Below are 770 nucleotides of genomic sequence, written 5' to 3' on the forward strand. Positions count from 1 at the left end.
CCCCCCCCCACCATATTCCACCTCGGTCATATCGTCGTGGGGTTTAGGCGAAGCCCTGCGCCGGTAGAACATCATCATCGTCACCATGCCGTCGTGCTGACGGAACTCATCCCCGATGCTTTGCTAGATTGGAGCCCGGGGAACGTCATCGAGCTGAACGTGTGCTGAACACGGAGGTGCCGTACGTTCGGTGCTTGGATCGGTCGAATCGTGAAGACGTACGACTACATCAACCGCGTTGTCATAACGCTTCCGCTTTCGGTCTATGAGGGTTCATGGACAACACTCTCCCCTCTCATTGCTATGCCATCACCATGATCTTGCGTGTGCGTAGGATTTTTTTTGAAATTACTACGTTCCCCAACAGTCTGTACATGCTAGGCTCGTCAAGTCAACCTAAGTGTTTTGCATGTGTAAATCTGGCTTACACCCGTTGTATGCGAACGTTAGAATCTATCACACCCGATCATCACATGGTGCTTCGAAACAACGAACCTTCGCAACGGTGCACAGTTAGGGGGAACACTTTCTTGAAATTTTATGAGGGATCATCTTATTTATGCTACTGTCGTTCTAAGCAAATAAGATGCAAAAACATGATAAACATCTCATGCAATCAAATAGTGACATGATATGGCCAATACCATTTTGCTCCTTTTGATCTCCATCTTCGGGGCGCCACGATCATCATCGTCACCGGCATGACACCATGATCTCCATCATCGTGTGTTTATGAAGTTGTCTCACCAACTATTACTTCTACTACTATG

The sequence above is a fragment of the Triticum aestivum genome, chromosome 3B, assembly GCF_018294505.1.
Source record: "Triticum aestivum cultivar Chinese Spring chromosome 3B, IWGSC CS RefSeq v2.1, whole genome shotgun sequence".
Lineage (NCBI taxonomy): Eukaryota > Viridiplantae > Streptophyta > Magnoliopsida > Poales > Poaceae > Triticum > Triticum aestivum.